The sequence below is a fragment of the Oncorhynchus masou genome, chromosome 7 (assembly GCF_036934945.1).
Source record: "Oncorhynchus masou masou isolate Uvic2021 chromosome 7, UVic_Omas_1.1, whole genome shotgun sequence".
NCBI lineage: Eukaryota > Metazoa > Chordata > Actinopteri > Salmoniformes > Salmonidae > Oncorhynchus > Oncorhynchus masou.
The window spans coordinates 16,925,634-16,939,644 of NC_088218.1; the positions used below are offsets into that span (position 1 = coordinate 16,925,634).

The 14,011-nt window shown below is 46.4% G+C and overlaps 1 protein-coding gene across 3 annotated transcripts in view; it reads left to right on the plus strand.

Moving 5' to 3' along the window:
* Positions 1–12,742: 12,742 nt before the first annotated feature.
* The window catches only part of LOC135543387 (serine/threonine-protein kinase PAK 2-like), an 18,311-nt gene continuing 17,042 nt past the window's right edge, over positions 12,743–14,011 (plus strand). For 2 of the 3 annotated variants that reach the window (XM_064970598.1, XM_064970602.1), the window contains exon 1: positions 12,743–12,994. The gene's annotated coding sequence lies outside the window, so the exon portion shown is untranslated. Of the gene's footprint in view, positions 12,999–14,011 lie in introns of all 3 variants that reach the window. The other variant, XM_064970600.1, reaches the window with a different exon arrangement.

Here is a 14,011-nt window from a genome sequence, read left to right on the forward strand (position 1 = left end):
GTCGAGGATCGGTAGGATAGTCAGTTTTACTAGGGTAAGTTTGGCGGTGTGAGTGAAGGAGGCTTTGTTGCGGAATAGAAAGCCGACTCTTGATTTGATTTTCGATTGGAGATGTTTGATATGAGTCTGGAAGGAGAGTTTACAGTCTAGCCAGACACCTAGGTACTTATAGGTGTCCACATATTCAAGGTCGGAACCATCCAGGGTGGTGATGCTCGTCGGGCATGCGGGTGCAGGCAACGATCGGTTGAAAAGCATGCATTTGGTTTTACTAGCGTTTAAGAGCAGTTGGAGGCCACGGAAGGAGTGTTGTATGGCATTGAAGCTCGTTTGGAGGTTAGATAGCACAGTGTCCAAGGACGGGCCAGAAGTATATAGAATGGTGTCGTCTGCGTAGAGGTGGATCAGGGAATCGCCCGCAGCAAGAGCAACATCATTGATATATACAGAGAAAAGAGTCGGCCCGAGAATTGAACCCTGTGGCACCCCCATAGAGACTGCCAGAGGACCGGACAGCATGCCCTCCGATTTGACACACTGAACTCTGTCTGCAAAGTAATTGGTGAACCAGGCAAGGCAGTCATCCGAAAAACCGAGGCTACTGAGTCTGCCGATAAGAATATGGTGATTGACAGAGTCGAAAGCCTTGGCAAGGTCGATGAAGACGGCTGCACAGTACTGTCTTTTATCGATGGCGGTTATGATATCGTTTAGTACCTTGAGTGTGGCTGAGGTGCACCTGTGACCGGCTCGGAAACCAGATTGCACAGCGGAGAAGGTACGGTGGGATTCGAGATGGTCAGTGACCTGTTTGTTGACTTGGCTTTCGAAGACCTTAGATAGGCAGGGCAGGATGGATATAGGTCTGTAACAGTTTGGGTCCAGGGTGTCTCCCCCTTTGAAGAGGGGGATGACTGCGGCAGCTTTCCAATCCTTGGGGATCTCAGACGATATGAGAGAGAGGTTGAACAGGCTGGTAATAGGGGTTGCGACAATGGAGGCGGATAGTTTCAGAAATAGAGGGTCCAGATTGTCAAGCCCAGCTGATTTGTACGGGTCCAGGTTTTGCAGCTCTTTCAGAACATCTGCTATCTGGATTTGGGTAAAGGAGAACCTGGAAGGGCTTGGGCGAGAAGCTGCGGTGGGGGCGGAGCTGATGGCCGATGTTGGAGTAGCCAGGCGGAAGGCATGGCCAGCCGTTGAGAAATGCTTGTTGAAGTTATCGATAATCATGGATTTATCGGTGGTGACCGTGTTATCTAGCCTCAATGCAGTGGGCAGCTGGGAGGAGGTGCTCTTGTTCTCCATGGACTTCACAGTGTCCCAGAACTTTTTGGAGTTGGAGCTACAGGATGCAAACTTCTGCCTGAAGAAGCTGGCCTTAGCTTTCCTGACTGACTGCGTGTATTGGTTCCTGACTTCCCTGAACAGTTGCATATCGCGGGGACTATTCGATGCTATTGCAGTCCGCCACGGGATGTTTTTGTGCTGGTCGAGGGCAGTCAGGTCTGGAGTGAACCAAGGGCTGTATCTGTTCTTGGTTCTGCATTTTTTGAACGGAGCATGCTTATCTAAAATGGTGAGGAAGTTACTTTTAAAGAATGACCAGGCATCCTCAACTGACGGGATGAGGTCAATGTCCTTCCAGGATACCCGGGCCAGGTCGATTAGGAAGGCCTGCTCACAGAAGTGTTTTAGGGAGCGTTTGACAGTGATGAGGGGTGGCCGTTTGACTGCGGCTCCGTAGCGGATACAGGCAATGAGGCAGTGATCGCTGAGATCCTGGTTGAAGACAGCGGAGGTGTATCTGGAGGGCCAGTTGGTCAGGATGACGTCTATGAGGGTGCCCTTGTTTACAGAGTTAGGGTTGTACCTGTTGGGTTCCTTGATGATTTGTGTAAGATTGAGGACATCTAGCTTAGATTGTAGGACTGCCGGGGTGTTAAGCATATCCCAGTTTAGGTCACCTAAAAGAACAAACTCTGAAGCTAGATGGGGGGCGATCAATTCACAAATGGTGTCCAGGGCACAGCTGGGAGCTGAGGGGGGTCGGTAGCAGGCGGCAACAGTGAGAGACTTATTTCTGGAGAGAGTAATTTTCAGAATTAGTAGTTCGAACTGTTTGGGTATGGACCTGGAAAGTATGACATTACTTTGCAGGCTATCTCTGCAGTAGACTGCAACTCCTCCCCCTTTGGCAGTTCTATCTTGACGGAAGATGTTATAGTTGGGTATGGAAATCTCAGAATTTTTGGTGGCCTTCCTGAGCCAGGACTCAGACACGGCAAGGATATCAGGGTTAGCAGAGTGTGCTAAAGCGGTGAGTAAAACAAACTTAGGGAGGAGGCTTCTGATGTTGACATGCATGAAACCAAGGCTTTTTCGATCACAGAAGTCAACAAATGAGGGTGCCCGGGGACATGCAGGGCCTGGGTTTACCTCCACATCACCCGCGGAACAGAGAAGGAGTAGTATGAGGGTGTGGCTAAAGGCTATCAAAACTGGTCGCCTAGAGCATTGGGGACAGAGAATAAGAGGAGCAGGTTTCTGGGCATGGTAGAATATATTCAGGGCATAATGCGCAGACAGGGGTATGGTGGGGTGCGGGTACAGCGGAGGTAAGCCCAGGCACTGGGTGATGATGAGAGAGGTTGTATCTCTGGACATGCTAGTTGTAATGGGTGAGGTCACCGCATGTGTGGGAGGTGGGACAAAGGAGGTATCAGGGGTATGAAGAGTGGAACTAGGCGCTCCATTGTGAACTAAAACAATGATAACTAACCTGAACAACAGTATACAAGGCATATTGACATTTGAGAGAGACATACAGCGAGGCATACAGTAATCACAGGTGTTGAATTGGGAAAGCTAGCTAAAACAGTAGGTGAGACAACAACAGCTAATCAGCTAGCACAACAACAGCAGGTAAAATGGCGTTGACTAGGCAACGGGGCCGACAGATAAAACATAAACAAGCAGAATGAGGTACCGTGATTAATGGACAGTCCAGCGTGCATCAGCTATGTAGCCAAGTGATCAGTGTCCAGGGAAGCTGGATTAGTGAGTGTTATCCAGGTTAAAAAAAAACTAACAATGACTAAATAGCTACACTCGCATTAACATCTGCTAACCATGTGTATGTGACAAATAAAATTTGATTTTGATTTGGTGTCCCTTAGTAGGGGTATATTTGCAGCAATATGACCAATGACGTCCTGATTCACGCAGTCTCCTCTGAACAGTTGATGTTGAGATGTGTCTGTTACTTGAACTCTGCGAATGAGTGCTGACAGGGAACTACACAGACAATAACCCACAAAACCAAAATGGAAAATGGCAACCTAAACAGCTGTCTCTGATTGGGAACCAATTCAGGCCACCATAGACCTACAAATACGTAGACATACAAAAAACCCATAGATATAGAAAAAACCCAAGACGAGGAAAAACACATATACCCAGCCTCGTCACACCCTGACCTGACCAAAATAAAACAGAAAACATAGATAACTAAGGTCAGGGCGTGACATTCGCAGAGTTCAAGTAACAGACACATCTCAACATCAACTGTTCAGAGGAGACTGCGTGAATCAGGACGTCATTGGTCATATTGCTGCAAATATACCCCTACTAAGGGACACCAAATCAAAATCAAATTTTATTTGTCACATACACATGGTTAGCAGATGTTAATGCGAGTGTAGCGAAATGCTTGTGCTTCTAGTTCCGAAAATGCAGTAATAACCAACAAGTAATCTAACTAACAATTCCAAAACTACTGTCTTATACACACAAGTGTAAGATGATAAATAATATGTACATAAAGATATATGAATGAGTGATGGTACAGAGCAGCATAGGCAAGATACAGTAGATGGTATCGAGTACAGTATATACATATGAGATGAGTATGTAAACAAAGTGGCATAGTTAAAGTGGCTAGTGGTACATGTATTACATAAAGATGAAGTAGATGATATAGAGTACAGTATATACGTATACATATGAGATGAATAATGTAGGGTATGTAAACATTATATTAGGTAGCATTGTTTAAAGTGGCTGGAGTTGAGTCAGTGTGTTGGCAGCAGCCACTCAATGTTAGTGGTGGCTGTTTAACAGTCTGATGTGTCAGGATTTGGCCAAGAACTTCAGCTTGGTGGCAGCCCCTCTCTCAGCTTTAACCAAGGGTGGCAATGCAAGGTTTTTGTGGGGAAGAGAAGCTGAGACGGCCTTCCAAGGACTCAAGCAGCGCGTTCTCTCTGCTCCCATCCTGATACTACCGACTACGGATGAACCATTTGTGGTGGAGGTAGACGCATCAGAGGTTGGTGTTGGAGCTGTCCTGTCTCAGAGGGGTGAAGACAAGAAGCTTCATCCGTGTGCTTTCTTCTCACACCGGCTTACCCCGACTGAGAGGAACTACGATGTGGGGATCGTGAACTCCTAGCGGTTAAGATGGCATTGAAGGAATGGAGACACTGGCTCGAGGGGGCTTCTCACCCGTTTCAAGTGCTTACGGACCACAAAAATCTGGAGTATATCCAGCAGGCGAAGCGGTTGAACTCTAGACAAGCTAGATGGTCTCTTTTCTTCAATCGATTCCAGTTTATCCTCACCTATCGGCCCGGGTCGAAGAATCTCAAACCGGATGCCCTGTCCCGAGTCTACGCTCCTGCCATTCGAGATGACACGGACATGCCTGTCCTTCCTGCTGCTAAGATTGTGGCTCCGATCTCGTGGCAAGTTGAGGATACCGTGAGACGTGCTCAAGCTAGCGAACCGGACCCGAAAGGAGGTCCTGCCAATCGGTTGTTTGTCCCCAAGGCAGTGAGGACTCAGGTCCTTCTGTGGGGGCACTCCTCTCGCCTCACCTGTCATCCGGGCGTAGGTCGCACCTTGGAGTTCATCCAGCGTAAGTTCTGGTGGCCTACCATAAGAGAAGACGTTGCCACTTTCGTCAATGCCTGTCCCGTGTGCTGCCAGGGCAAATCTTCTCACCTCCGCCCTCAAGGACTCCTTCACCCTTTACCTGTTCCCCACAGACCCTGGTCCCATATCTCATTGGACTTTATTACTGGACTTCCTCCATCCCATGGCAATACTACTATCCTAGTCATAATCGACAGGTTTTCAAAGGCGGCCAGGTTCGTCCCTCTGACTAAGTTACCTTCTGCCAAGGAAACGGCTGAGTTGGTAATTAATCATGTGTTCCGAGTCTTCGGCATTCCTCAAGATATGGTTTCTGACAGAGGTCCTCAGTTCGCCTCAAGGTTTTGGAAGGCCTGCCAACTCATGGGGGCTTCTGCCAGTCTATCTTCAGGGTACCATCCGGAGTCCAACGGCCAAACAGAGAGGATGAATCAAGAGCTGGAAACCACCCTCCGATGTATGACTCGTGACAACCCGTCCACATGGTCATCCTTTATTGTTTGGGCCGAATACGCGCACAACACCTTGCGCTCCTCCTCCACTGGTATGTCCCCGCACGAGTGTCAGTTTGGCTATGCTCCTCCATTGTTCCCGGACCAGGAGGCAGAAGTCAGAGTGCCTTCAGCCTTGAAGTTCGTCAGACGCTGTCGGCTTATGTGGAGGAAGACCCGTCTTAATCTTATGCGTTCCTCACAGAGGTACCAACAACAAGCCAACAGACGTCGCCGTCCCGGGCCTACCCTGCGCCCCGGCCAGAGAGTCAGGCTCTCCACAAGAGACTTACCTCTACGGGTGGAGTCTCGCAAGCTGTCCCAAAAATACATCGGTCCCTTCAAGGTTGCCAGGAGAGTTAACCCAGTTTCTTATCGCCTACACTTACCCAGATCCCTTAAGATTAATCCCACATTTCACATTTCATTGTTAAAACCTGTTGTTTTTTCTCCCCTTGTCCCGGCAGACAGACCTCCCCCTCCGCCTCGTGTCATTGGAGGCCAGCCGGCTTATACCGTCCATCGGATACTGGATTCCCGCCGGGTGCAGCGGTCCTGGCAGTATCTGGTGGACTGGGAAGGCTACGGTCCCGAGGAGCGCTCCTGGGTTCCTGCCAAAGACATCCTGGACCCTGACCTCATTCGTCAGTTCAGGGCCCTCCACCCTGAGAGAGCTGGTAGGAACGTCAGGAGCCGTTCCTAGGGGGGATTCTGTCAGGATTTGGCCAGGGTTGTTCCGGGTTTTGGTCACTAGATGCCCCCATTGTGCTTTTTGACCTTATGTTTTTTCCCTTGTTCCCCATTATTATTTGCACCTGTGCCTCGTTTCCCCTGATTGTATTTAAACCCTTAGTTTCCCTCAGTTCTGTGCTCTGTGTTTGTATGTTAGCACCCAGCCCTAGTGTTCTGTGTATTCTTGTCGATTCCGGTGGATGCTCTTGTGGAATTCTGTTTTTGTTTTTGAGTATCTCTTGAGGCTTTTTTGTGCTATTCCTACCACCTTTTGGATTTACCATTTTTGTATTGAAGGACTTCTTTTTTTTTACTTTATTAAATACACCGTCTTAAGTACTGCTGTGTCTGCCTCATCTTCTGGGTTCTGCTGACTATTCGTTGCTCAGTTGGTTAAGTGACTGTTTCTCACTCCGGAGACCCAGGTTCGTAACCGGGTCCTGACACTGATGGCCTTGAGATAGAAGCTGTTTTTCAGTCTCTCGGTCCCAGCTTTGATGCACCTGTACTGACCTCGCCTTCTGGATGATAGCGGGGTGAACAGGCAGTGGCTCGGGTGGTTGTTGTCCTTGATGATCTTTATGGCCTTCCTGTAACATCAGGTGGTGTAGGTGTCCTGGAGGGCAGGTAGTTTGCCCCCGGTGATGCGTTGTGCAGACCTCACTACCCTCTGGAGAGCCTTACGATTGTGGGCGGAGCAGTTGCCGTACCAGGCGGTGATACAGCCCGCCAGGATGCTCTCGATTGTGCATCTGTAGAAGTTTGTGAGTGCTTTTGGTGACGAGCCGAATTTCTTCAGCCTCCTGAGGTTGAAGAGGCGCTGCTGCGCCTTCTTCACGATGCTGTCTGTGTGGGTGGACCAATTCAGTTTGTCTGTGATGTGTATGCCGAGGAACTTAAAACTTACTACCCTCTCCACTACCCAATTTGTAAGTCGCTCTGGATAAGAGCGTCTGCTAAATGACTTAAATGTACTGTTCCATCGATGTGGATAGGGGGGTGTTCCCTCTGCTGTTTCCTGAAGTCCACAATCATCTCCTTAGTTTTGCTGACGTTGAGTGTGAGGTTATTTTCCTGACACCACACTCCGAGGGCCCTCACCTCCTCCCTGTAGGCCGTCTCGTCGTTGTTGGTAATCAAGCCTACCACTGTTGTGTCGTCCGCAAACTTGATGATTGAGTTGGAGGCGTGTGTGGCCAATAATAAGAAGAGACTTGCTTAGGCCAAGTAACACGAGCAATGGACATTAGACCGGTGGAAATCTGTCCTTTGGTTTGATGAGTCTAAATATGAGATTTTTAGTTCCAACCACCGTGTCTTTGTGAGACACAGAGTAGGTGAACGGATGATCTCCACATGTGTGGTTCCTACCTGTGAAGCATGGAGGAGGAGGTGTGAGGGTGCATTGCTGGTGACACTGTCTGTGATTTATTTTGAATTGAAGGCACACTTAACCAGCATTGCGACCACAGCATTCTGCAGCGATACGCCATCCCATCTGGTTTGTGCTTAGTGGGACTATCATTTGTTTTTCAACAGGACAATGATCCAAAACACACCTCCAGGCTGTGTAAGGGCTATTTGACCAAGAAGGAGAGTGATGGAGTGCTGCATCAGATAACCTGGCCTCCACAATCACCCGACCTCAATCCAATTGAGATGGTTTGGGGTGAGTTTGACCGATGAGTGAAGTAAAAGCAGCCAACAAGTGCTCAACATATGTGGGAACTCCTTCAAGACTGTTGGAAAAGCATTCCAGGTGAAGCTGGTTGAGAGAACGCCAAGAGTGTGCAAAGCTGTCATCAAGGCAAAGAGTGGCTACTTTGAAGAATCTCAAATATAAAATATATTTTGATTTGACGAAAATGTTTTTGGTTACTACATGATTCCATATGTGTTATTTCGTAGTTTTGATGTCTCCACTATTATTCTACAATGTAGAAAATAGTAAAATAAAGAAAAACCCTTGAATGAGTATGTGTGTCCAAACTTCTGACTGGTACTGTATATGTACACTACCGTTCAAAAGTTCAGGGTCACTTTGAAAAAATGTTGTCCATTAAAATAACATTGAATTCATGAGAAGTACAGTGTAGACATTGTTAATGTTGTAAATGACTATTGTAGCTGGAAACGGCAGATTTTTTAATGGAATATCTACAGAGGCCCGTTATCAGCAACAATCACTCCCATGTTCCAATGGCACGTTGTGTTAGCTAATCCAAGTTTATCATTTTAAAAGGCTAATTGATCATTAGAAACCCCTTTAGCAATGTCATCACAGCTGAAAACTGTTGTGCTGATTAAAGAAGCAGTAAAACTGGCCTTCTTTAGACTTGTTGAGTATCTGAAACATCAGCATTTGTGGGTTCGATTGCAGGCCCAAAATGGACAGAAACAAATAACTTTCTTCTGAAACTCGTCAGTCTATTCTGGCAGCTTCTGAAACTCTTTAAGGCTATTCCATGCCAGAAATTGCCAAGAAACTGAAGATCTCGTACAACACTGTGTACTACTCCCTTCACTCCCTGCAAACTGGCTCTAACCAGAATAGAAAGAGGAGTGGGAGGCCCCGGTGCACAACTGAGCAAGAGGACAAGTCCTCAACTTGCAGTTTCACTAAATAGTACCCGCAAAACACCAGTCTCAACGTCAACAGTGAAGAGGCGACTCCGTGATGCTGGCCTTCTAGGCAGAGTTCCTCTGTCCAGTGTCTGTGTTCTTTTACCCATCTTAATCTTATTTTTTAATTGGCCAGTCTGAGATATGGCTTTTTCTTTGCAACTTCCATCTCTCAACTGTGAGAGACGGAATCTAAAACAAAAATCCAGAAAATCACATTGTGATTGCATACAATGTGATTTTCTGGATTTTTGTTTTAGATTCCGTCTCTCACAGTTGAAGTGTACCTATGATAAAAATTACAGACCTCTACATGCTTTGTAAGTAGGAAAACCTGCAAAATCGGCAGTGTATCAAATACTTGTTCTCCCCAATGTATATCGACATAACCTGAAAGGCCACTCAGCAAGGAAGAAGCCATTGCTCCCAAACCGCCATAAAAAAAGCCAGACTACGGTTTGCAACTGCATATGGGGACAAAGATCGTACTTTTTGGAGAAATGTCCTCTGTTCTGATGAAACACAAATAGAACTGTTTGGCCATAATGACCATTGTTATGTTTGGAGGAAAAAGGGGGAGGCTTGCAAGCCGAAGAACACCATCCCAACCGTGAAGCACAGGAGTGGCAGCATCATGTTGTGGTGGTGCTTTGCTGCAGGAGGGACTGGTGCACTTCACAAAATAGATGGCATCATGAGAGAGGAAAATTATGTGGATATATTGGATATATTGAAGCAACATTTCAAGACATCAGTCAGGAAGTTAAAGCTTGGTCGCAAATGGGTCTTCCAAATGGACAATGACCCCAAGCATGCTTCCAAAGTTGTGGCAAAATGGCTTAAGGACAATAAAGTCAAGGTATTGGAGTGTCCATCACAAAGCCTATAAGGACAAGGACACATTTTCTATAGGCTTTGTGATGGACAGTCCAATACCTTGACTTTATTGTCCTTACATTATGTGGCTGAGCCATGAGGAGAAAGACCACCAGATAGACCCTCGTGACAGAATAACCCACCATAAAAGGACCAAACAGCGTGGTACAAGGCAGCAGCAGCGATCGCAGGACTCATGGACTTGGTAGTAAATTCTGGACGGCGGAGGAACCTGGGCACAACCAGGGGATAATCACCACCCCAAGGCAGAGCGAAAGCAGAGAGGCGTGGGTATGAGGAGGCAGCGCGGCTGGAAGCCTCAGAGGCACCCCCAAAAATGTATTGGGAGGGGGCACATGGCGCAGTCGGCGAAGTTGAGGGTTGAGTCTGAGATTGTCGAGGAGTTATTGGACAGATTGGAGGAGAGTGAATGGAGGGGAGATTGAGACATTCAAGGAGTTGTTTACGAAATTGGTAGTATGCACCGCATTCGCCTTGAGGAGCGTGTTAGCTGTCCGATGCCACCTGTGTCAGTTCCTTGTACTCAGCCTGAAACTTGTGTTAAAGTTCTGGAAGATGATGCTGGCTATACACACCAGGTCTCCAGTACTCCTTCACAACCCGGTGTGTCCTGTTCTTGCCTCTCGCACTCATCCTGAGGTGCGTGTTCTCAGCCCGGTACCACCAGTACAGGTACCACGCATAGTGTGCCTCGGCAATCCAGTGCGCCCTGTTCCTCCTCCCTGCACTCGCCCTGAGGTGTGTTCTCGGCCCAGTACCACCAGTGCCAACACCACGCACTAGGCTTCCTGTGCGTCTCCAGAGCCCTGTACGCCCTGTTCCTCCTCCCTGCACTCACCCTGAGGTGTGTTCTCGGCCCAGTACCACCAGTGCCAACACCACGCACTAGGCTTCCTGTGCGTCTCCAGAGCCCTGTACGCCCTGTTCCTCCTCCCTGCACTCGCCCTGAGGTGTGTTCTCGGCCCAGTACCACCAGTGCCAACACCACGCACTAGGCTTCCTGTGCGTCTCCAGAGCCCTGTACGCCCTGTTCCTCCTCCCTGCACTCGCCCTGAGGTGTGTTCTCGGCCCAGTACCACCAGTGCCAACACCACGCACTAGGCTTCCTGTGCGTCTCCAGAGCCCTGTATGCCCTGTTCCTCCTCCCCGCACTCACCCTGAGGTCCGTGTCTCCAGCCCGGTACCACCAGTGCCGGCACCACGTACCAGGCCACCAGTGCGCCTCCAGGATCCAGTACTCCCTGTTCCTGCTCCTCTCAGCCATATTCTTTGGGTATTTTGTGGGTGATTGTTCCTGTTTCCAGTGTTAGTGTTCACGTTACGGGACTGTTTCGTCTTCGTTTGCTTTTGTTCATTGAAGTTTCCTATTAAATATGGATAATCATCAGGCTGCATTTTGGTCCTCCTCTCTTTCACCCGAAGACAATCGTGACCATGTATGTACAGTTGAAGTTTACATACACCTTGGCCAAATACATTTAAACTCAGTTTTTCACAATTCCTGACTTTTAATCATAGTAAAAATTCCCTGTCTCAAATAAATCAAATCAAATTTTAGGTCAGTTAGGATCGCTTTATTATTTTAAGAATGTGAAATGTCAGAATAATAGAGAATTATTTTATTTATTTCTTCACATTCCCAGTGGGTCAGAAGTTTACATACACTCAATTAGTATTTGGTAGCATTGCCTTTAAATTGTTTAACTTGGGTCAAACGTTTCAGGTAGCCTTCCACAAGCTTCACGCAATAAGTTGGGTGAAATTTGACCCATTCCTCCTGACAAGGTAAAAAATCAATACATACTAGTAAATAAGGTTATCCAAACAACTATATCCCTAGAGCAGTAAAATAATATACATACAGTTGAAGTCGAAGTTTACATACACTTAGGTTGTCATTAAAACTCGTCTTTCAACCACTCCACAAACAATATCTAAACTCAACATTCATCAATTTCAAAGGTTTTACTGAGTTACAGTTCATATAAGACAATTAATCAATAGAAAGAAAGAAACGAGGCCCTAATCTATGGTTTTCACGTGACATGGCAAGGGTGCAGCCATGGGTGGGCCTGCGAGGGCATAGGCCCACCCACTTGGGAGCCAGGCCCACCCACTTGGGAGCCAGGGCCAGCCAATCAATGAGTTTTTCCACAGAAAAGGGCTTTATTACAGACAGAAATACTCCACAGCACCTCCACAGACGATCCCGCAGGTGAAGTAGCTGGATGTGGAGGTCCTGGGTTGGCGTGGTTACACGTGGTCTGTGGTTGAGGCCGGTTGGACATACTGCCAAATTCTCTAAAGTGGCGTTGGAGGCGACTTATGGTAGAGAAATGAACATTCAATTCTCTGGTGGACATTCCTGCAGTCAGCATGCCAATTGCACGCTCCCTCAAAACTTGATACCTCTGTGGTGTGTGACAAAACTGCACATTTAAGAGCGGCTTTTTTGCACAGGCGCACCTGTGTAATGTTCATGCTATCTAATCAGCTTCTTGATATGCCACACCTGTCAGGTGGATGGATTATCTAAGCAAAGAATAAATGCTCCCTAACAGGGATGTAAACAAATTTGCGCAAAAAAATAGGGAAATAAGCTTTTTGTGCGTATGGAACATTTCTGGGATCTTTTATTTAAGCTCTTGAAACACTTTTTACATGTTACATTTATATTTTTGTTCAGTATTAGTTGACTTTTAGTTGAAACTCTAGATAAAATATATTAGACTACCTCGAGTATTTGAAAAGTTTTTTTCTTTCTACTAAACTACAGAATACAACTATTTTCGGCCCAGGACTGCTCTGTTTATCTTTATCAATGTTGGTGGCACTTTAGCTATAAATGAATAGTAATAACAAACCTGCGTTTAACTCAGATGTAGTCTGTAGATTGGATATGTGTATTTCGATGCTCTAAAGCTCTTGTAAGAAATTGCCAGAAAAATGCAAAGAACAATTTCAAAATCAATGTACAGACAGAGAAAGGCCACCACCACACTGTTTTAAAAACCCGCTCACCCGGCGCGCCGGCGTGGAAACTAAATCGAGCTTACCGTTATGTCTGGGCTTGGTCTGTGGTTCGTTCCGTTTCCGCCCTGTCATCCTGGCTTTTCTCCGGTCCCCGGGGCCCAATTCCAGAAGAGGACAGCTAAACAAGTGAAAATAGCACTAGCATAACCGGCTACAGTTTATTAGCTAAAATCTGAAGTAAATCACAGCGACAGATCGGTGTATTCGCGGAGACAAATAGAGGAGGAGGGGCGGGGTTTCAGGAGTTTTACATGAGACGAGATATTGCTTCCTAGTTAAGCTTACTGGTGAGTAAAAGGCGCACATTACAACATGGCTAGGCTATCCAGCTATCTGCTTAAACTAGCCGTACTATCGGACTTATGTTAGTTAGCTACTGATAATCACTAGTGAACGTAACATAATATTGGTTATAAACCGTTTATTACAGTGGATATAGTGCACCCATTCTCATAGGCCTAGCTGTGAAACTATTTTTATAGTGGACATACACCCACCTATCATACCCTGTCTGTAACCCTATCATTAAAGGCCTAGTGGACATATTACACCCAGCCTCACATCCATACAGCTACTTTTATAGTGGAGATATCACACCCACCTATTATATAGCCTGGCTATAAACCTATTATTATTATAGTGGAGATATAACCTGGCTATAAACCTATTATTATAGTGGAGATAGCACATCCACCTATTATATAGCCTGGCTATAAACCTATTATTATTATAGTGGAGATATAGCCTGGCTATAAACATATTATTATAGTGGAGATATAGCCTGGCTATAAACCTATTATTATTATAGTGGAGATATAGCCTGGCTATAAACATATTATTATAGTGGAGATATAGCCTGGCTATAAACCTATTATTATTATAGTGGAGATATAGCCTGGCTATAAACATATTATTATAGTGGAGATATAGCCTGGCTATAAACATATTATTATAGTGGAGATAGCACATCCACCTATTATATAGCCTGGCTATAAACATATTATTATAGTGGAGAGATCACATCCACCTATTATATAGCCTGGCTATAAACATATTATTATAGTGGAGATATAGCCTGGCTATAAACATATTATTAAAGACCTAGTAGAATAACATGTAGCCGACCACTCTCTGTGTGCATCACATGTAGCCTACCACTGTCTGTGTGCATCACATGTAGCCTACCACTGTCTGTGTGCATCGCATGTAGCCTACCACTGTCTGTGTGCATCACATGTAGCCTACCACTGTCTGTGTGCATCACATGTAGCCTACCACTGTCTGTGTGCATCACATGAAGCCTA